The 22741-nt window shown below is 52.9% G+C and overlaps 1 non-coding gene across 1 annotated transcript; it reads right to left on the bottom strand.

The window, feature by feature from the left end:
- Positions 1-6244: 6244 nt before the first annotated feature.
- On the bottom strand, positions 6245-6368 carry LOC129402626 (small nucleolar RNA ACA64). The gene has a single exon (XR_008628739.1). It is a non-coding gene; the product is annotated as a small nucleolar RNA ACA64 (small nucleolar RNA).
- Positions 6369-22741: the final 16373 nt, after the last annotated feature.

Below are 22741 nucleotides of genomic sequence, written 5' to 3'. Positions count from 1 at the left end.
GGCCTGGAGAGATTATATAGTGGGTAGGGTGCTTGTTTTGCATGCGATTGATCTGAGTTTGATCCCCGGTATCCCATATGTCCCCCAAGCACGGCCAGGAGTGATCCCCGAGTGCAGAGCTAGTGGTAACGCCTGAGCAGGTTACTCCCCCAAAGAACCCCCTCCAACACCAAATCAAAAAGTGTCAGTAATCAATGCTAAAACTAACTTCAGGGGCTGTGTGTGTGTATGTGTGTATACATACATATATGTACTCAAATTATATATGCACATGTATATTATTTATATGCATATTTATTAATTATATCACTTGTATCACTTGTCACCCCTTTGCTCATTGATTTGCTTGAGCGGGTGCCAGTAATGTCTCCATTCGTCCCTGTCACGTGCTAGTGTAGCCCAATGGTGTCTGCTCACTCCAGGAACACGAAGAGCCTCAAACCATTTGTTCAGGGTCTTGATGAAGAAGTCTGACCATCTTGTAGGTGGGCGGCCAGCGTTCTTTTGACGTCCCATGGAATCCAGTCGGTAACAGCTTCAGTCCAGTGGTGGTCTCCAAATCGCATTACATGTCCGGCCCATCTGATTTTCGACGCCTTGGCAAATGAGACAGAGTCCCTGATTCTCGATATAATTAATATAATTAATTATATAATATACAATATACAGTATACTTTGTATATATAACTGGAGCTGTTCCCCAAAGGAGACCATAAAATATATTTGAAGAAATAATAGAAAAATTATGTTACAAATTTGATAAAAACTAAGTCCACATGTTCAAGAAACTCCATAAACCCCACCACAAGAAAATGAACTGTGCTAAGATACATCATAATAAAAATTGCTTAGGTACTGGAGAGAGAGAAAAGCGGGGGAAGAGGAACACTTGACTTGCACAGAGCTCACCTGGGTTTGATCCCCAGCCCTTCATATGGTACCCTGAGCTCCACCAGGAGTGATAAACCTAGTGCAGAGCCAGGAGTAAGCCCTGAGCATCATTGAGTTTGCCCTCTCCCCCCCAAAAAAAAAACCTGAAAAATTGCTTAAAACCAATACTAAATAGACTATCTTAAATGTGAAAGGAGGGCTGGATCCATAGCACAGCGGGGAGGGCGTTTGCCTTGCATGTGGCTGACCTGGGTTCAATCCCCAGCATCCCATATGGTCCCCCAAGCACCACCAGGAGTAATTTCTGAGTGCATGAGCCAGGAGTAACCCCCATGCATCGCTGGGTGTGACCCAAAAAGCAAAAAAAAAAAAAAAAAAGGAAAAGGGGCTGGGGAGGTAGCTCAAAGGGGTGGAACACATGTCTTGCATGCTTGAAACCCTGAGTTTGATCCTTGGCACTGCCCATTCCCCACCAAAATGTGGGGTACAACCCTGGTGCCTCCCAGACAGCTCCATATTGCCTGTACCACAGATCCAAGAATCACTGGAGTGCCCCTGAGCACTGTTGGGGAAACCAACAGGAAATTAAAAAGTGGTGAGGGGAGAAAAGATTATTCATGTGTAAAGAAACGGGGGTAAAATGACTGCAGAGTTTTGCTGAAACAATGAAATACGAGCCTGTAGAAAACATGCAGAGGCCTGCCTTGCATGTGTGTGATCATGAGTTCAAACTCCCAGTGTCTCGCAAAGTTCTACCAGTGCTTTACATATCTTGGGTATTAACCCCTTTTTAGGTGGGTATTGGTAAATAATTTTTCCCAATCTGTCTTTGTATTTTTGTCACTGTTTCTTTGGAGGTGCGGAAGCTTCTTAGTTAACGTAGTCCCATTTGTTTATCTCTGCTCCCACTGATGGGTGTTTCGGTGGTGTTTCATCTTTGCCTCTAGCTTCCATGTCATGGAGAGTTTTGCCCGCATTTTCCTCCATGTACCTTATGGATTCAGGTGTGATATTGAGGTCTTTAATCCATCTTGATCTATCTTTTGTGCCTGGCATTAGAAAGAGGTCTGAGTTCAATTTTTAAAGATGCAGCTGCCCACGGGGATGGGATTAGGGGGGTGGGAGGGATACTGGGTTCATTGGTGGTGGAGAATGGGCACTGGTGGAAGGATGGGTTCTTGAACATTGTATAACGGAAACACTAGCACCAAAGTGTGTAAATCTGTAGCTGTACCCTCATGGTGATTCACTAATTAAAAAAATAATAAAAAAAAGAAAAAAGGGCTGGAGAGATAGCACAGCGGGTAGGGCGTTTGCCTTACACGCGGCCGACCCGGGTTCAAATCCCAGCATCCCATATGGTCCCCTGAGCACGGCCAGGGGTAATTCCTGAGTGCAGAGCCAGGAGTAACCCCTGTGCATCGCCAGGTGTGACCCAAAAAGCAAAAAAAAAAACAACAACAACAACAAAAAACTTTTAAAAAGTTGTTCTGAAAATTTGCATAATTGTTGGAAAATTACAGCAATGTTCAAGTGATTTTGTTGTCTATGTAACACATTTGTTTTGGTTTGCATCTATCTTATTTTCGAAAATGACTCTCCAGCTTCTGACTATTTTGTTATTTCTTCCAATGTAGTTATTCCTAAGAAAACCATGTTATATTTATTTTATTAAAACTATTATCATTTTATAATTGAAAAACTAAAAGGACTCAAGAACATGAAAAAAAAGAAGTAGCTGCCCACTTTTCCCAGCACAACTTGTTGAAGAGACTTTTCTTGCTTCGCTTCATATTTCTTGCTCCCTTATGAAAGATTAGGCAATCAGATGTTTGAGGGTCTGTGTCAGGATATTTGACTCTGTTCCATTGATCTGTGGTCTTTACTCCAAATCATGCTGTTTTTATTTTTATTTTTATTTTTTTGCTTTTTGGGTCAGATCTGGTGATGCACAGGGTTTACTCCTGGCTCATGCACTCAGGAATTAACTTCTGGCAGTGCTCTGGGGACCATATGGAATGCTGGGAATTGAACCTGGATCTGCCTCGTGCAAGGCAAATGCCCTACCCACTGTGCTATCACTCCAGCCCCCACCATGCTGTTTTAACTATTACCACTTTGTAGTACAGTTTGAAGTTGGAGTGATAGTGGTGATGCTTCCCACTCCTGACCCCCTCCCCCAGGTATTATTTTAGCTATTCATGGGGATTTGTTGTTCCATATGAATTTCAGAAGTGTTTGATCTATTTCTTTGAAAAATGTCATGGGTATCTTTATAGGGATTGCATTGGATCTATATAATGCTTTGGGGTATATTGCCATTTTGAAAATGTTAATCCTTCTAATCCATGAGCAGGAGATGTGTTTACATTTTCTCATGTCCTCTTTCATTTCTTTTTTTTTTTTCCTTTTTTGGTCATACCCAGCAATGCACAGGGGTTACTCCTGGCTCTGCACTCAGGAATTACTCCTGGCGGTGCTTGGGGGACCATACAGGATGCTGGGAATCAAACCTAGCTTGGCTGCATGCAAGGCCCTACCCACTGTGCTATCGCTCCAGCCCCTCCTCTTTCATTTCTTGAAGTAGTGTTTTGTAGTTTTCTTTGTATAGGTCCTTAATTCCTTTAGTTAAACTGATTCTGAGGTACTTGATTTTCTGAGGCATAATTATGAATAAGATTATTTTTCTAATATTTATCTCTTCTCTTTCATTATTCGTATATAGGAAAGCCATGAACAGAAACTTCCTCAAAAGAGAAATACAAATAGCCAAAAGACAAATGAAAAAATGCTCTACATCACTAATCATCAGGGAGATGTAAATCAAAAGAGCAAGGAGATATCATCTCACACCAGAGACTGGCACACATCAAAAAACAAAACAAAACAAAACAAAACAAAACAAACAAATCAAGCCAAGAACAACCAGTGCTGGCATGGATGTTACTGGCGCCCATTCAAGCAAATCCATGAACAACGAGACAACAGTGCTACAGTGCTACAGTACTCCCTGTGGTACTCAGGGCTTACTTTTGACTCTGTGCTCAGAGATCATTCATGGTGGTATTTAGGGGACCATGTACAGTGCTGGGGATGGAACTGGGGTCAGCTGCATCCAAGGCAAGCAACTCAACCTCCGTACGATCTTCCTGGCCCTGTAGTGTATAGAAACGTCCATAAACTTTACCCCGTAAATGGGAGTTTTATTGCTAATTCATTTCCCTTTTTTATTGAGGTGCCTGTGAATTGTGATATCACCCTATCACTGTCATCCCGCTGCTCATCGACTTGCTCAAGCAGGCACCAGTCGAGTCTCCATTGTGAGACTTGTTGTTACTGTTTTTGGCATATCGAATACGCCACGGGGAGCTTGCCACGCTCTGCCGTGTGGGCGCGATACTCTCGGTAGCTTGCCGGGCTCTCCGAGAGGGGCGGGGAATCGAACCTGGGTCGGCCATGTGCAAGGCCTTACCGCTGTGCTATCGCTCCAGCTCAAATTAACGGTACTGCTAATGTTATTTTCATGCATCTACCATTCCAGCACCACACCCACCACCAGAGGGCCTGCTTCCCTCCACCACTGTTCCAGGACCCTCTGCATTCTCTTGAACAATTTATTTTATTCCATATGGTTGTGACCATATGGTTGTGACGGTGGGGTGTGTGTGTGTGTGTGTGTGTGTGTGTGTGTGTTGAACATCCATGACTGTGGTACCCACACTTTTTCCCCCCTGCTGTACTCACATTAGACTGTAGTTAGTGCTCACTGCACTCACCAAGGTTTGAGCTCCTAGTTGTGGTCTTTGCACACATGTCTTCAAGGTCACATTCTTTTTTTTTTTCTTTTTGGGTCACACCCGGCGATGCTCAGGGGTTACTTTTGCCTCATGTACTGAGGAATTACTCCAGGAAGTGCTCAGGGTACCATATGGGATGCTGGGAATCGAACCCAGGTCGGCCGCATGCAAGGCAAACGCCCTACCCACTGTGCTATCGATCCAGCCCCCGAGGTCACATTCTTAACTGGCGTGCACAGGCATGGTGCTGCCACTCACCAGGAATGCCTGTGGTGCTCCCCAGAGGTTGTACTTCTGGCCATGGTGCGCACACATTTCCCCCCTTTCACTTGTGGTGCTGGCTGGAGGCCTCCTCCCATTTTACACATCTAGCCGGGGTCAGAGACAGCAGAACTTTCTGGATAGTGCATGTGGGACACCAGGGATTTGAACCCATCACCTGTGTAGTTCCTCTGACCCTCCAGCGTATATGGCTCAGTGAGCTGGTTCTTCCTCACCGGAGTCACCGCACGCCTGGAGGGGAGTGGAGTGCGGGTCGCTCACTGCACCGTCGGCGCGCTCCTGCGTTCTCCGTGTGGGCCCGCACCAGTGACCAGCATGCTGGTGGTCGAGAAATTTTAATTTTAAAATCATGCAATGCTTTACCAATCATGGTTTTTATTTTACTTCTACTTCTTTGCTTATTAGACTAATTTATACTAATGAAGGGCTGGAGCGAGAGCACAGCAAGTCGGGCGTTTGCCTTGGACATGTCTGACCCGGGTTCGATTCCTCCGTCCCTCTGAGAGAGCCTGGCAAGCTACCGAGAGTATCCCACCTGCACGGCAGAGCCTGGCAAGCTCCCCGTGGTGTATTCGATATGCCAAAAACAGTAACGAGTCTCACCATGGAGATGTGACTGGTGCCCACTCGAGCACATCGATGAGCAACGGGATGACAGTGATACAGTGATGTGCGTATTTGTGTTTGGGTCACACGCGGTGTGCCCAGGGGCTACTCCTGGCAGCACTCCAGGGGCTGTACGTGGGCTGCATGCAAGGCCAGTGCCCTACCCCCTGCATTAATCTCCGTGACCCCAGAGCCTTAAACCTAAAAAGGAAAAGGAAAGGCACTTGCTACAATGTCCTCATGCGTGGCTATGTTAGGGACCTTCTAAGAGAAGAATAAAACCTCGGCCAAGGCCCGGAGAGGAGGAAGTCGCTCCAGATGGGGACAGAGGCGCGAGCTTGGCAGTCGCTGAGACACTCCTGCCACATAAATATCCTCCTAGGTTTCCGCCTGGCTCGGGTTGGCCGCACGCTCTGGTTTCTGGGGGCAGGGGAACACAGTGGCCTGACTTGGAGAAGTTTTTTTTTTTCAGCACTAGCAACTTTATTGAAAAGTGGGGGAGGGGCGCGGGGGGCGGGACCCTCCCCCGCCCCTGCTCCACGGGGTCCGGGGTCCTAGGGTCTGAGCTCCCTGTGGGCAGAAGGCGGGGGCGGACTGAGCGGGGGCGGGGACGGAGGGTCTGGGGGTCACGCAAGCCGACGTAGGGGGGCTCCGGGGGTTGAGCTGGGCGCTGTCGGGGCCTGGGTTTCACCTCCCCACACCGCAAGTGGGCGGTGAGCTGAAGCCCCTGTGCTCTGGACACCGAGTCTCACCCGTGGCCAAGGGCAAGGCCGTGGGTGACTTTGAGAGGGTGCTGTGACTCGGGGAACATTTGCCCCTTGCTGGCCTTTCTGGCTGTCTGACCACCTCTGGGACAGGAGCCTTTCTGAGGGCTCAAGGTCGGGCTTGGCAATAGGAACAAGGACCATGTGGTTGTTTTGTTTATTTTGGGGTCATTCCCAGCAATGCTTAGTTAGGCTTACCTGTGGCTCTGTGCTCAGGGATCACTCCTGGCAGTGCTCGGGGGACCGTATGGGATGCCGGGGATGGAACCCAGGTCAGGCACGTGCAAGGTGAGTGCTCTAACCACTGTTCTATCATTCCAGTCTCGACCGTGTGGCAGAGTCTTTGAGAACTTGAATCTCTAGCCTTCCCCTCCACTCCTACCTCTGGTCTGGAGTAGAAGAGCAGGAGGAGAGACCACGCATGGAGAGAAGGACAGAGGGAAGGACACAGCGAGGAGAAGGGAAGAGGAGGGCGGGAGCCCAGAAACGCTGAGCTCAGCATACGGCGCCAGCTCTGACCTGGGATGGCTCCCTCTGCCTTGGCCCACCTGCACTTCAGTCAAAGCGAGGGCGGGAGCAGGGCGGAAGGGGACACGCAGGCCACAGAGACCAAGGAATCAGTCAGGATCCACAGGCAAGTTGACATGATCGAACGCAGTGAGAAACAGCGAGAAGCCAATGAGCGAAGCTGGCCGTGCGCTCACTCTGTCTTGGCCTGTGAACTCATTCCATCTTCTCCGTCACTCTCGGGGGGAAGATACTGTGACTATACCCACCTCAGAGATGAGGACCCATCTCTGATTGAGTAACTTACCTCAGCTCACGCGGACATCAAGTGGCCCAGCTACAGCAGAAGGGAGGGAGTGTGTCATGTGGGAACTAGATTCCCTACAACCCGCCCGAACGGTGGTGATGGTTGGTGGGACTTGGGTCTCCTCTCCGGGGACAGTCATGGGCTTGGGGCCAAACTTGGCAGTGCTCAGGCATCACTCCTGACAGGCTCGGGGGATCTATGGGATGCTGCAGGTCGAACCTGGGTCAGCCACGTGTCAGGCAAGTGCCCTACCCATTGTGGACACCGTCCAGGGACTTACGTCTCTTTCCTTTGACGAAGCTCTCTGAAGGCTTCTTTTTCCCTCCACAGCTGCTGGGCCCAGGCCGGGAAGTGGAGCTTCCCCGAGTCCTGGAAAAGATGTTGGAGCAAAAGCCACACTGCTGTGCATGAAGGGCGGTGATGAGGGGGTGGGGTGGGATGGAGTGGAGGGGGGGCATGGCTCAGCTGCAGTTTGCCAAAAACAACAGCGTGCCTGCCCGAAACCGTTCTCAGTGGTGTAGCCTGGACACAAGGCGGCTTGTCCACGGTTCTTATCAGCTCTCTGAGAGAGAACACGGAATTCCAATCCCAGGGCATTCCGAGGAAACCGGGAACGGGGGTGTCCGCGGCGGCATCCAGCCAGGAGGAGGGCTGGGGAAAGGAGCCGTCGGACGCCCAGCCCAGGCTCTGGGGTGGGGTGGGGGGGTCAGCTGGGCCCCCTCCCCAGGTTCTGGCAGAACACTCTTGAACAACTTCGCCTGAAAATAGCAGAAGAACTTCTTTCCCATTTTTTCCCCCCCAGGCTCTTGGATGAAATTATATTTTACAAATGACTCATTATTATATTTATAGCTTCGCTCCAAATGATTCAAATTGTGGTGTGTCGCCTCCCTGTCTCTCAGCTCCCCCCAGCCCAGCTCCACAGGAAGGAGAGCTGTTTACTGTACGGCCAGGTGTGGCTGTGCAGTGGCGGGGGCCCCCCTATAATTACGTTTGCCTCAGCCCTGACAGGCAGCCCGGCATCGAGTCATGAGCAGCCTTTGTTCCAGCATGTTGTTGGGAGACCGTCTCCGACACGAACTCGCTTGGAATCTGCTCCTGTAGGAAGTGCGTGCGTGTGTGTGCGCGTGTGTGTGCGTGCGTGTGTGTGTGCGTGTGTGTGTGCGTGTGTGTGCATGTGTGTGTGCATGTGTGTGTGCGTGTGTGCATGTGTGTGCGTGTGTATGCGTGTGTGTGCGTGTGTGTGCGTGCGTGTGTGTGCGTGTGTGTGCATGTGTGTGTGTGCGTGTGTGTATGTGTGTGTGCATGTGTGTGTGTATGTGTGTGTGCATGTGTGTGTGTATGTGTGTGTGCATGTGTGTGTGTATGTGTGTGTGTGTATGTGTGTGTGTGTGTGTGTGTGTGTGTGTTCAGGGGGTGTGGGGAGCCTGAGGGGGAGGTCTGTTCTCTGGGAAGCTGTGACAGAGGGGGCCTTTGTGAGGGAAGTCTGAGAAGGGAGGGATGTGGCTTCTCTGAGTTCCCCGTGAGGGGACGGTGCTGGGCCACCCTTTCCCCACCCTGTTGTCCCCCACCAGCCCACCCCCAGGCTCCTCTGAGGAGCAGAGAGAGCGGCGGGCAGAGCAAGGCTGTGCCTTAGACGTTCTAGGGTGCGTTAACCTCTGGCTAGTGCCATTTTGGGCGTTCTCGAGACGAACCATGATAGTTCTTTGGAAACAGGAGGAATTCTTGACTCCCCAAACCCTCCCAGCGGCTCCCAGCTGGGGTGGCTGCTCCCCTCCGCCCCACGGCCCTGGCTGTCGGGAGGTGAGGTACAGTTAGTGTGTGAGCTGCTTACACAGGCCACCTCTGACAGGAGGGGTGGAGAGATGGTCTTACACGAGGCCTTACGGGCAGTGGCGACAAGTGATTCCAAACACAAGTCTCCTGGTTGTTCTGTCTGGGCTCTAGAAAAAGTTAGAAGCCCACAGAATTGGGGGAAAAAAATGACATTTTGGTCTTTTGTTTTTTCTTTTTGGGTCACACCCGGCAATGCACTGGGGTTATTCCTGGCTCTGCACTCAGGAATTACCCTTGGCGGTGCTCAGGGGGCCCTATGGGATGCTGGGGATCGAACCCGGGTCGGCCGCGTGCAAGGCAAACGCCCTCCCCGCTGTGCTATGGCTCCAGCCCCAAAAATGACATTTTGGAATTCAACTTCTGACAGCCTCACAGCAAGCCCCTTGGGGTCCTCAGCCCTCAGCCCTTGGGGCGTGTGAGCTGCAGATGGTTTGGGCTGAAGGCCACGGAGGGGCAAGAAACTTGAGACTCTAGAAAGAGCCGCCTGGCTGTGAGTCTCTGCAGACCCCTTCCTGTGCTTCCAGGGACACCTCGGTGCCTCCTGGTCGCAGCCTCTCGGCGGCGGAGGCGCGGGGGCGTTGTGGGAGGCTGGGCCGGATGAGGTGGGAGTCTGAAGTTGTACGAGGTCCAAGCCTTGGGCCCTGGTTGTGTCCCCAGATTGCCCGCCAGGCGTTCCTCCAGTGCTGCTTCCATTTTTCACTTCTTGGCACCGGCGGAGCGAGTGGGAAGGGGACCGGGGAGGTGGTGATGTGGGACTGGGTGTGGATGAGCATCACGTAATTGTTGGTGAAATCAGCACGAAGCCTTGAGCAGATGACTTCCATCTGGGCTCCGCTGGGTTCCTGTGAGGTGTGTGACAGTCCCGAGGGGAGGATGGAGCCAGGGACTCAGACTGCGGGAGCTTTCCCTCTGTGGTGCTCCACGGAGGTTGGCTGGGAAGTCGGGAAGTTTCTCCTCAGAGGGAGGTGAAGTCTGAGGGAAGGACGAGGGAAGGTTGTGGGGAGGAAGGGTTGGCCGAAGAGAAGAAGAGGAAGGGTCAGGTGAGGAGATATCTGGGCCTTGGGTGACCTGACCTGTGGGCCTGAGGGAAGAGAGACTTTTCCTGGAAAAAAAGAGTTGCTTCCTCTATGCTGTGGGGCCACGCAAGGCTGGCTAACTAGTGGTCACTCAGAGGCGTAGCCAGCAGCTAAGCCAAGCCATCTCCGGACCACGCTCTTTGGGGGACTCTGTGTTCTTGTAGACATCCTATTTCATCAGTTTTTGGACAGGTCATGCCAATGTTGAGACATCTCTGAACTTTATTAAAATAGTAGTTTGGGAATACAGTGGTCACCCCTCTCATATCTCTACCTGCCTATCTGCTCGGACCCCTCCTCCGTGCCTTGTCCAGGTTGGGCCACGGGCCTCCAGTGGACAAAGCTGGATCTTGGCTCTGAAATGCTGAATGCTGATTAGAGCGTAGAGGAGGACATAAATGTCTTTTTTTTTTTCTTTTTTGGTCACACCCAGCAATGCTCAGGGGTTACTCCTGGTTCTGCACTCAGGAATAACCCCTGGTGGTGCTTGGGGGACCACATGGGATGCTGGGGATCGAACCTGGGTTGGCTGCGTGCAAGACAAGTGCCCCATGCGCTGTGCTATCGCTCCAGCCCTGGGAGATAAATGTCTTGATAAAATGTGTTTTTATGACAGAAACATGTCTGTAAAGGACTTTGCTCTGTTCCATCTTGGATAAAAGATGATTTATAGATGCTGATAGAAGATCAAAGTATTATATATATATAATTATATATATATATAACCATTTTTACCTTGTACAAGTCTCGTAATGGAGACGTTACTGGTGCCTGCTCGAGCAAATCGATGAGCAACAGGATGACAGTGACAGTGACCTTGTACTTCCCAAGCAATTTGCTGCCCATCTCCCTGTGTTTAGATAGCAAATGCCGTCTTTTTTTTTTTTAACTTTATTTAATCACCGTGAGATAGTTACAAGCTTTCATATTCGGGTTACAATCTCACAATGATCAAACACCCATCCCTCCACCAGTGCACATTCCCCACCACCAATATCCCGGGTATACCCCCCTTTCCCACCCTCCCCCTGCCTCCATGGCAGACAAGCAAATGCTTTCTTATGTTTGAAATGTTTTGGTTTGACGAAGTGAAATAAAGTGATGAAACCAGCTTGCGTACACTTCTCAAATTGTATTCACATACATTTTTTTCCCCTCGGTGTGCCTATTATCATCTCTTTATAAGAATATTGGGATATAGGGGCCGGAGCGATAGCACAGTGGGTAGGGCGTTTGCCTTGCACGCGGCCGACCCGGGTTCGATCCCCGGCATCCCATATGGTCCCCCAAGCACTGCTAGGAGTAATTCCTGAGTGCAAAGCCAGGAGTAACCCCTGAGCATCGCTGGGTATGACCCAAAAAGCAAAAAAAAAAAAAAAAAAAAAAAAAAAAAAGAATATTGGGATATATTAAATGACCTGACTGGGCTGGAGAGATAGTTCAATGGACTGAGTGCACCCTGGGTCTAATTTTTGGCACCACCTTCTCCCCTGAGCATCATCGGGAGATACCCCGGAGTACCCAGCTTCTGTACACTGCTCAGGGTGGCCCTCAAAAAACCAAAACCAAAACCAACAAAAATGTGTCCAGGAGTGTGCAGTTCATGGCTGAACGAGCTCTGGAACCATGGTGCGATGGCTCCTACCACGTGGAAAACCCTTGATGATTCTTTTTATGCAGGGGACTCGGAGTGGGGGGCCGCTCCCAAGCAAAGCTCAAGTTCCCTGAGGCCATTCGGCGACTGGCCAACCAGGCTGGCAGTGACAGTTGTCCAGCCTGACTGATGTCCCGGGTGCGGTGCATGTTGGGTCAGTGGCACAGGAGTCGGGTGTGTGTGTGTGGGGGGGGGGTTCCCCGAAGTGCTGGGAGCCTCCACGGATGGAACCCGAGTTGTGTGCATGGGTGGGCCCTACCTCCAGGCCCTTCTTCTGGGATTCTTCTGCTTCCCATCACTTAGAAACGAGAGCCTAGGCCAGCTGTCCCGTGAGCTGGTCAGCAGAGAACAGGAGGGGGCCTGAGAGCAGGCGAAAGTGCTCTCCTGAGCTGGGCACCCCGGCACGCGAGCGCACAGAGAAAGGCAGTGATCCAAGGAGGGGTGCGGAAAGCCGACATTTGTAGAATGAACTGGAAGTCTCCCATGAGGGAGTGAATGCGGCTAATATTACTGTGTGTGTGTGTTGGGGGGTGGGGCCCGCGCTGATACTCAGAGATTTCTGGGCCAGGGATGCTCCTGACAGCGTTCTGGATCCACGCGGTGCCGTTGTCGGTTTGCAAAGCAAATGCTTCACCCCTTGAATCCTCTCTCCAGTCCAGTGTGACTTTTTTCTTTATTGTTCTCAACTCTACAAAACACAAAACTTGACCACATTAGTCAGCTCTGGTGCAGTCCGGTGGCGCGAGCTACATTCATGCATGTCCTTGTGCTAACATGTCTCTGACCCCTCTTCAAACTGTTTCCATTGTCCCCTGTTGAAACTCCGTATTCCTTAAACAAAAATCTCTCCTTTCCATCCTCCCAGCTCATGGCAACGACTGTTCTACCTTCTGTCCCCAGGAACTGAACCCTGCCCCGTACCTCAGGCCAGCAGAATCCTACGGCATGTGTCCTTTTGTGTCGGTCTTATGCTGACTTATTTTTAATTGGATTCTCATTGTCAACAACAACAGGGATGCTGATTAGCAGTGTTCCATGCTCATAAAGGAGTAGGGGGGGGAGAGAGAACAGGAGAGATTTGGGGTGGATTGCTTGCCTGTCAGGGGTACCAGATGTAAGGGGGCGGCGGTGTGGGGTGGATAGGAAGAATGTGTTACATAGAAAACAAAATGCGGCGCTGTATCATCCAGCAGAAGGCCACATCCAATCTGGAACTCTCTCCTCTCTCTCTCTCTCTCTCTCTCTCTCTCTCTCTCTCTCTGGGTTGGTCCACACCTGGTGGTGCACAGGTGTAACTTAATGTTTCAAGGCATCCACACTAGTTTCAGAGTTGCTATAACCCACCACTTCAAACCAGCAACAGACCGCTTCAAATCTACCAAGAAATTCAAACTTGTTTTTTTTTTTTCTTTTTGGTCTCACCCAGTGACGCTCAGGGGTCACTCCTGGCTCTACACTCAGGAATTACCCCTGGCCGTGATCAGGGGACCATATGGGATGCTGGGAATCAAACCTGGGTCGGCTGCATGCAAGGCAAACACCCTACCCGTTCTGCTATCACTCCAGCCCCAAGAAATTCAAACTTGTGTTGATATTTTTGACTTTGCCTTGGAAGTTAGGTGATCCAAGACCTGGTATTGAAAAGTTATTCAGACTGAATTAAAAATAAGTTATTTGGTGGGGCTGGAGCGATAGCACAGTGGGTAGGGCGTTTGCCTTGCACATGGCCGACCTGGGTTCGATTCCCAGCATCCCATATGGTCCCCTGAGCACCGCCAGGAGTAATTCCTGAGTGCAGAGGCAGGAGTAACCCCTGAGCATCATCAGGTATGACCCCAAAAAAAAGTTATTTGGGATCTGAGAGAAGTATTGGGAGTAAGGCACTTGTCTCACCGGGTCACTTGTTTGACCCTGGTTCAAATCACGGTATATGGCCTTCCCGGCTCTGCCAGAGGTCACTGAGGCCCCTAAACACTATGGGTGTGGTCCTAAAGGCCCTCCTCACTCCAAAGGTATTAGACTATTTTTTTTTCTTTTTGGGTCACATTCAGCGATGCACAGGGCTTACTCCTGGCTCATACACTCAGGAATTCCTCCTGGCGGTACTCAGGGGACCATATGGGATGCTGGGAATTGAACCCAGGTTGGCCTCGTGCAAGGCAAATGCCCTACACCCTGTGCTATTGCTCCAGCCCCTAGACTATTGCTTTTTTACTCCTGACTTTGTGTGCAGGAATCATCTCTGGCAGTGGAGGGGATCAAATCAGAATCAGCTGTGTACAGGTGAACACCTCCTCTCTCTCTAGGGTCTCTCTCTCTTTTTTTTTTTTTTTTTTTTTGCTTTTTGGGTCACACCGGGCAATGCACAGGGGTCATTCCTGGCTCATGCACTCAGGAATTACCCCTGGTGGTGCACAGGGAACCATATGGGATGCTGGGATTTGAAACCGGGTCGGCCGCATGCCAGGCAAACGCCCTACCCGCTGTGCTATCGCTCCAGCCCCCAGGGTCTCTTTTTTGAGGAATATGCTTTGAACCCAGGCAAGGAATCCCAAGTGAGAAGAGTGAGGCCTTCTGGGCATGCTGAAGCCACAAATGCAGTGTTCTTCCAGAGAAATCTACAGGGAATTAGAGTTTGGATAGAAGGGTCTAGAGGAGAACAGAGGCTGGAGAAGATGGTGTCAGACAGGACTTAAGGAATAGAGAGACATCCTTTGCTTTTCTTCTTTTTTAGGGGTATGTATGTGTGTGTGGGGGCTATCAACACACTTCAAAGTGGTGCTCAGGACTCACTCCTGGCTCTGTGCTCAGGGATCATTCCTGGTGGACTTGGGGGACCATAAGGTGCCCGGGATCAAACGTGGGTCAGCCACAAGCAAGGCAAATGCCACCCAGGATATACTTCACGGGGCTGACATTTTCTGGACAGAAGCAGCTGAGGATGGTCGGATCCGAGTGTGCTTTCTCAGGAGCGCCTCCGTGACCTCAAGCCTGGAGCTGGGGACCATGGAGGTGACGGGGGAGTGGGAAGCAGGAAACCAGAGCCAGGGGCCCCTGTGGAGGAAGCGGCAAGTCTAGAGAATTCTGGGCACAGCGTCTGCAGTGAGGGCAAGACGAGAGGGACTCTGGTCTGGGGCCTGTGATGACGGGGCCCCAAGAGGGGGTGGGATGGGTGTGTCACATTTTCTTGAGTGTCATCTGGTGGCATGCCAGCGGACAGCCCGAAGGGGAGAGAGGAAGTGGTTGTTTTCTTCTCAGAGACCTAGTGGCAAAAGTGAGGCCAGATACACCCCAGGTCCCTCCGGACCTTTGGGTGATGAGACACACGGCCTGCTGCCCGGGAAGGCCCGGGTCTGCAGAAGCTCCTTGAAGGCCCCTGCACGCTGCTGGTGCCTACACAATTTCCATAGTCATGGGAAGGAGCTTTTGGAGAGAGGGAAAAGGAGCGAAAACTGAAGCCAAGCTCAGAACGTGCCTTGAGCTTTCAGAACAACATTCTCTTTACACTCCCCCAAAAGGCAGAGATCTGGCGCTGTGACCGTCCCTGACCGGGACCGCCGGGGCTTTGGCATCTTTCAGGCCCAGCAGGAGCACAACGAGAGGGTCTCCCGCCGCCCCCCAACCCCCCGATCCCCGTCCCGCAGACCCCACCTGTCCCCAGAGACCCCGGTGAGTCTAACACGGAGAGTGGTCCTGGGGCGGGTGGGAGACTCCTGACCAGGTCAGGCCCGAGCAGGGGCTGGGGACGGGGGCCCGCCTGGAATCCCTGAGACACCCTGAGTCGGCAGGGAGGCCGCGAGACCTCCCTCTGCCCCTTCTCCAGCCTCGGCCCGAGGCGCCCAAAGACTGTCGGGCGGGGTCCATTCCTGCCCCAACCCATCTCCCCTCAGTCCGCCGGGTCCTGGCTCTCGGCGTCCACTAAGAGATGTGCCAGATGTGGGGGTGCAGGATGCTACGGGCCGGAGCTGGCCCCCAGATGTGCTGTCTCGAAGTTCCCGAAGTTCCCTGCGGGCTGGGAGAAAGGAATGTCCCCGCAGAGCCAGAGGCGAGTCTGTCCTGGGGCCGGGCCAGCTTTCCCTCTCCTGGGCCCCTCTGTTCTGGGAGGACCGTGTGTTCCTTTTCCACGGGAAAGACCGGAGGCCCTTTCAGGGAGGCAGGGAAACAGGCCCGAGAGCCTGCGGCGAAAGCCCAGCTCTGAGCGGCAGCTGGGGACCCTGGCCCTGCGCACAGACACATTTTTTTTCTTTTTTTCTGCAGGGAAAAGGCTGTTTAGGTGACGCCAAGGGCCTTGGCGGTTCAGTGCTCGTGCAAGGGCTCACAGAGCCGTGGCGGGCCCCTCGTTTTACTGGAAGGCTAATTTGAAACAGAATGGAATTTGGCAGCGGCTGGCATGCCTTTTTTTTTTTTTTTCTCTTCTGAGGCCCCACTTCCTGAGACAGAATCTGAGAGATGAGATTCCTGCTCACCCACTCCCCACACTCCATGACCCGTCTCCACGGACCACCTCTGCTGGAGGTTCACCCTGGATTCTGTTGAAAGTGCCCTTTCTTGGGGCTGGAGCGCTAGCACAGCGGGGAGGGCGTTTGCCTTGCATGCGGCCGACCCGGGTTCGATCCCCAGCATCCCATATGGTCCCCTGAGCACCGCCAGAAGTCAATGCTGAGTGCAGAGCTAGGAGGAACCCCTGTGCATCGCTGGATGTGATCCAAAAAGGAAAAGAAAAAGGTTTGTTAAAAAAAAAAAGAAAATAAAGTGCCCCTTCCGATTTGGTATCCTTTCATCTTTTCTCCTCACATGCCTGCTCCAAAGACCCTTTGCCCACTAGTAAGCTGCACCCGTGACTGTTAGGGTCACACCCGGCAATGCTCAGGGGTTACTCCTGGCTCTGCACTCAGGAATTACTCCTGTAGGTGCTCAGGGGACCATATGGGATTCTGGGATTCGAACCCGGGTTGGCCGCGTGCAAGGCAAACGCCCTCCCCGCTGTGCTATTGCCCCAGCCCCTGCACCCGTGACTGACCTGGAGAAGGCTGGACCCCTGCGCAGGCTGGGGGGTTGGGAGGTGGAGGCTGAGGGGCTGGAGAGACTCAGCATCCCCGACCTGGACGCCTCAGGATGCAGAGAACGCCTTGCTAGGCCTCCGTGAGGCGCTGCAGGCAGAGGGATGCCTCAGGGAGGAGCGATCCAGAAAACTGGACAGCGGAGGGTGCGGCTTGGGGGCAGAGGATACGGGATGCGAGCATCCGGGATGGGGCAGTGGGGTACCTCCATCTCCCAAGGCCCCGGACCCAGCTGAGGGTCAGGGATGCAGAGTGTGCTCACGAAAGAGCACCGAGTCCACGAAGCCTCTGGAGTATGTTGAGTCCCTCCCGGGTTGAGAGAATAAAAGACAGTGTTTGCCCGCCCTGAGCTTCCTCTTTAGGGGCTGGGGTGAGCCAGCGCGTCGAGATGTCGTTCTGGACACGATCTCCGCGGGACAGGCCATCAGGGGGTCCCGGGGGACCTCTGAGGGTCCAGCAGGCTGGGTAGGATGCAGAGAGTGGATGGGAACCTGCCAGGCTGTTGGGGATGCTGCTGGCAGGCCCCTCCCCCCCAGGGATGGTGCTTTCGACCCCTTCTCAGTGGGGACTGGTGTGTGGGGGGGTCGCCTCACCTCCAGCACAGGGCAGTGGAGCAGGATGAAAAGGAACTTCAGGGCTGGAGCGATAGCACAGCGGGGAGGGCGTTTGCCTTGCACGCAGCTGACCCGGGTTCGATTCCCAGCATCCCATAGGGCCACCTGAGCATCGCCAGGGGTAATTCCTGAGTGCATGAGCCAGGAGTGACCTCTGAGCTTCACCAGGTGTGGCCCAAAAAGCAAAATAAATAAATAAATAAACAAATAAATAAATAAATAAATAAAAAGGAACTTCAACCTGGTCGCTGGCAAGACTGTCCCCGGAGTGGCCCTGGGTTCCTTCCTGGGACTAGTCCAGAGACCTCTCTGGCTCGTGCGGACAAGGTGGGCGGCGGGCGGGCGCTGACCCCTTCCCCCGGCTCCTGGCCCCGGGGTGGAGGGGGTGCGTGCGGGTGCTCTGGGGTCACGCGGGGGGTGTTTTCCCCCTTCCCGCCCTGGCGCGGAGTCTCGATCCTGACCCCTGAGCGCCTCGACCCTCCTTTCTTCCACTTGGCTCCGTCTGTAAAGCCCCCGGCGCCCCACTTCCCCCCTCCCCCACGCCCCCAAAGCCAGGTCCGCGGGGGGGGGGGCCCACCCCGGGGTGGCAGGTCTGCAGCTCGCCCTGGCGACCCCAACCCGGCGGGGTCGGGACCCAGGCCAGCCCGCTGCCGGGGTGGGGGGTGGGGGTCCTCCTCCCCTCCCCGCAGCTCGCCCTTCTCCCGGGGAAGTCGGGGCGGCTCCGTCCCCTGGAACCCAGCCCGCCGCGGGCCAACCAGCTGCAGGGCGCCCCCCAGGCCGACGCCCCGGCGCCTGGAATGCGGCCACGTGAGGCCCCCCCGCCCACGCCCCCTGCACCCCCTCCCCCCGCGGGGGGGCCCCTCTGGGAGAGGCTGGAGGCGACGCGGGGCGCGGGCAGGGGGAGGAGGGAGCGTTCCTGCAAATCACATGATTTTCCCGCTTATATAAATCACAGCTTGTTTTTCTCCCACTGGCTGCAGACTTAAAGGTGCAGTGTCGGCTTTCCCTCCCGGGGCAGGGGCGCCCTGCGCGCCCCCCCCCCCCCCGGCTCCCCAGCTGGACTGGAGGTGGCTCCCTTACAGAGGGGGGGCCCCCCCAGCCCACCCCCCCCACTACCCACCCCTACACACCGTAGGCGCCGCTTCGTTTTAGCCCAGGCTCAGGAAAGGGCCTGCGAGTGCAAAACCAAGTGGGCAGGCTCCCTGGAGGGGGTGTGCAAAGGGGACGGTGGGGGTGGGGGTGTTGGAGGGGAAGGGGCGGCTGTGGCGTGCAAAATCAAAATCAGGGTTCGTAGCCTGACCAACCCAAAAATGAAAATGAACTCATGTTTAGTTAAGCACCTACTATCTCTGCCGCAGGCCCTGGCAAGGAAACTGAGGGCTTTTCCTCTACTCCTTCAAGTGGCTGATGCAGCTCAGGTGATGGGAGACTTGGAGGAGCCAGCCTGTGGCAGAGCCTGTGGGCGTCATTAGGGCACTCACCTTGCAAGTGGCCCACCCAGGTTCTATCCCCAGCCCCTCCGCAGGGTCCCCCTACTCAGCCAGGAGTGATTCCTGAGCTCAGAGCCAGGAGGAGGCGCAAAGCCTGGTCAGGTGTGGTCCCCAAACCAAACAACAACAGAAAAGCCAGTGAGAGTCACACGCAAAGGGAATAAGGCAGCCTGCGGGTCCGGTCGGAGGGGGAGACTGGGGAGAGGGCCCTGGTGGGCAGGGGAGGGGAGAAGGGGGTGCAGGCAGTAGGCAGTCCTTTGTTTGCGGCAGGGAGGGACTGAGGGGTGGAGGGACCCCAGGGGAACCCAGCTCTGGGTGTGACTGAAAAAGGAAAAAAGGAAGGAAGGAAAGAAGGAAGGAAGGAAGGAAGGAAGGAAGGAAGGAAGGAAGGAAGGAAGGAAGGAAGTAGAGCCCAGTGGGGGAGGTCTGGGTAGGCAGGTGGGGGGTGCGGAAGGTGGCAGTAGTGTCCCGTGCAAACTGGAGGTGCACAGGGAGGCCCTCAGGTCTGCAGGGGCCAAAGGGACACAAGAACCATGGGATGTTCAGAGAAAAAGTGGAGTGTTCAGTGAAATAAGCCACAGAGAAACCCGCTGTTCTGCCTCGTCTGTGGAATAGAGACTCGACGAGGGAATAGCCAGTGCGGACTGTGACAAGAGTCTTGGTCTGGGACTCTAAGACTTGCAGATGGGGAGTGTCAGAGAGGGGCGGGTGGGAGGAAGTGAAGATCACACAAGGGTGACATAATGGCAATGATGGAGTGTGTGTGTGTGTGTGTGTGTGTGTGTGTGTTTTGGGCATCAGTACCGTACACTTTAACACGATTGTAAATGTAACTCCTAAAATGGAATTAAAAAGAAACAGAGGGGCTGGAGCAATAGCATGGCGGGTAGGGTGTTTGCCTTGCACGCGGCCAACCCGGGTTCTAATCCCAGCATCCCATATGGTCCCCTGAGCACCACCAGGGGTAATTCCTGAGTGCAGAGCCAGGAGTAACCCCTGTGCATCGCTGGGTGTGACCCAAAAAGAAGAAAAAAAAAAACACAGAAAAAGTGGAATGGATCGGGCCCCAGAGCAATAGCACAGCGGGTAGGGCGTTTGCCTTGCATGTGGCTGACCCGAGTTCAATCCCCGGCATCCCATATGGTCCCTCGAGCATCACCAGGAGTAATTCCAGAGCCAGGAGTAACCCCTGAGCATCGCTGGGTGTGACCCAAAATGCAAAAACAAAAACAAAAAGCTCATAACACAAACAAAACAGTGAAATGGACCATGGAGAGGTAAAGATCTTTGGAAGAACGGAGAAAATCGCACCATGGGAGGAGGAGACTGGAGTGACGATGCTTGGAGTCTGGGAGGCGGGGAGGGGCTGAGTCCCCCCTGTGGGGTGCCACCGTGGGTGTGGGAGACAAGGCGCTCCTGGGGAGAGAGGGTGCTCTCGAGCAGGCGGGGTCTTCACGGAGGCTGGAGGGCAAGACAGAGGGTCCGCACAGGAAAGAGATCCCGTAGGTCGTGAGCGGAGATAACAGAGGAAGAAAGAGATGGGCCGGGCGCATGGGAGTTCAGGAGAGGGAGCCAGTGGGAAGACTGTGGAGGGGGGAAAATACGCACCCGGAAAGCAGGTCAAGTGGGGGAGGGGCAGTAGCGTTTTTTCCCTGACCTTGGTGAAATGGTTTCAGCTCTATGAACTGAAGCTTTCTGATCTGTAAAATGGGGACAACACCTGCATTGGATCCCTGGTGGGTTCAGGAAAATATCAAGGTGTCTCGCACCCTGCACCCTAATGACAACATTTTACTTGGAGTGTACCCTCCCTCTACTCTCCCCTTCCCTCCTCACCCCACTCTCTTAGGTGGCAGTTTTTTTTTTTGGGGGGGGGTCGCACCCGGCAATGCTCAAGGGTTACTCCTGGCTCTGCACTCAGGAATTACTCCTGGCGGTGCTTGGGGGACCATATGGGATGCCAGGGATCCAACGCAAATGTCCTACCGGCTGTACTATTGCTCCAGCCCCGAGGTGGCAGTTTTTAAAGAGCTGAGATGTGTGCTGAAAGTAGATACAGGACCAGAGGGGATAGCCTCCTAGTATCTGTATTGCAAACCGTAATTCCCCAAAGCAGAGAGAGTGTAGGGGAAATTGTCTGCCATAGAGGCAGGGGGAGGGTTGCGTTGGGGTGGGGTGGGATACTGGGGACATTGGTGGTGGAAAGTGTGCTCTGGTGGAGGGATGGGCGTGTGATAATGGTTTGACTGAAACTCAAACATGAAAGCTTTGTAACTGAATCTCACGGTGATTCAAGAAAGAACAAAAAAAGTTTCTCCATTAAAAAAAATGTAGCTGGGTTGTTGCTGCTGTTGTTTTCCTTCTTCTCCCCTCCCCCCATTCTCCTCCTACTTTCATCACCTCCTTCTTCGAGAAGAAACACACTCTTGTTTGCATAAAGGAAGAAAATCGTCATCATCTTTCATCACCTTCTGCCCCTTTGCAGAAGATGGCGATGATCTCGTTTGCTCCTTCTCCAAGGCCCGCCTGGCCCAGGGCAGGTGGTGTCACCCTTACAACTCAAGAAACGGTTGTATAAAAGTTTTTTTTTTTTTTTACTATTTCATGTGAGAACCATGGGTCACCTGTCAGTACCTTCTAGTTCAAAGATTTGCTCCATTTTATTTTTAGTCCTTTATTTTTGGAAATACATTTTGCCCCATACTCAACAAAAATAGATTCAGGCAACAGGGTCTGGTTTCAGTGGGGCCGGGAGGAAGTTTCTAGTCGCCGTCTGATTCTGCTCCTGGTCCCAGCTTCCAGGCTGGGCCCCGGAAGGAGGCTCTGTTTCCTTGGTAACCCAGTACCCAGAGACTCACTCCTCAGCTTTTTTTCCCTCTTCTTCCTTTTCAGTCTTAAGCTTCTGACTTTGAAGCCAGGCTCGAGTTCTTGGAAAGTAGACTTGAGGGGCTGGAGCGATAGCACAGCGGGTAGGGTGTTTGCCTTGCACGCAGCCGACCCAGGTTCGATTCCCAGCATCCCCTATGGTCCCCCGAGCACTGCCAGGGGTAGTTCCTGAGTGCAGAGCCAGGAGTAACCCCTGAGCATCGCCGGGTGGGAGGTGATGAGGCCAAGAGTCTAGCTCTTCCAATGCTCCAGCTATGCAGGGGGTCCCCGTGGAACTGGAAGGACAGACAGCAATGTCTGACGTCTGTGACCCGGAACCACTTGGGCATGGGGAATGCTGGTCAGCAGAGCTGCTAGTGCTTTCCTCCTGCGTGTGTTCCCAGAAAACCACTCTCTGAGGTGAGAACAACAATCCAGCAACAACAACAGCAACACAGTTTATGATTTTGGAATAAAGCAAATATGGGTGACACGCTTAGTAGGTAGTTCTTTCAAGCTGGCAAAGACCCACACATGATTTACTCTAATCATGGTACTGTTCATTGTTCTGTACAAAACAATCACATTTTGGATGCATTTCTTTGTGATAATTTTCCAAATGGACTGGAACGATAGCACAGCGGGTAGGGCATTTGCCTTGCACGCGGCAGACCCGGGTTCGATTCCTCCGTCCCTCTCAGAGAGCCCGGCAAACTCCCGAGAGTATCTTGCCTGCACGGCAGAGCCTGGCAAGCTCCCCGTGGTGTATTCAATATGCCAAAAACAGTAACAATAAGTCTCACAATGGAGATGTTACTGGTGCCCGCTCGAGCAAATCGATGAGCAAAGAGATGACAGTGAATTTTCCAAATAAATGTAGAAAAAGCAATAAAAACAATTCAGGTTTGCTTTTTAAATAACATGTTTGCTTTTTAAATAAAACCTTGGTACAGTAGCGTTGTATTTTTATCTATTTTTAATTTTATTTTTTC

Source organism: Sorex araneus, chromosome 2 (assembly GCF_027595985.1).
Source record: "Sorex araneus isolate mSorAra2 chromosome 2, mSorAra2.pri, whole genome shotgun sequence".
In the NCBI taxonomy this organism is placed as follows: Eukaryota; Metazoa; Chordata; class Mammalia; order Eulipotyphla; family Soricidae; genus Sorex; species Sorex araneus.
Note: the sequence above shows the minus strand (reverse complement) of the source record. Positions and strands in the feature narration are given on the sequence as shown.